Consider the following 620-nt stretch of genomic DNA (forward strand, 5'->3'; position numbering starts at 1 on the left):
CAATCAAAACCCAAGCAATTGCATCATCCAATTGAACAAATCCAAGGTTTCTCTAAGCATTCATTCAAGAGAGATAAACTTTCAAGAACACAAATTTCATTCAAAGCAAGGATTTGGAAGCATAAACAAAGCATAATCTTGGGTCCAAGGTGAATACAAGCATCCTTACATGAGGGCTAATCCCTCTTCCCACAACAAGAAACTACTCACTACTCATGTTCAAGAACAAAGCAAAACAAGAGTAAAGTGCAGAAATCATAGAGAGAGAGTAGAGAGATGCTCAAGAAATCTTCAATCTTCAATGGAGTCTCCTTCCTCTTCTTTCTCCTCCAAGAACTCCCCTTTTCTCCCCTAAGGTCTCTATTTTCGGCCCCCAATCAAATCTAGGGTTCTCCTCTTTCATTTCCCCTCAAAAACCCGAAAAGAATGGCCAAACGGCGTAGCTTTCGCGGAGTCTATCAAGTGGACCGTCCGTTCCAGGTTAGTTAAGTTCCTCAGACCGTCCGTTCCAGCTTTGCAGATCGTCCGTTCTGAAACCATGGACCGTCCGTTCCGTAGTGTAGAACGTCCGTTCTGCGTTGTGATCCAGACCGTCCGTTCTGATGTGTGGTTCGCAGGAC

Source organism: Tarenaya hassleriana, unplaced genomic scaffold (assembly GCF_000463585.1).
Source record: "Tarenaya hassleriana unplaced genomic scaffold, ASM46358v1 Cleome172, whole genome shotgun sequence".
In the NCBI taxonomy this organism is placed as follows: domain Eukaryota; kingdom Viridiplantae; phylum Streptophyta; class Magnoliopsida; order Brassicales; family Cleomaceae; genus Tarenaya; species Tarenaya hassleriana.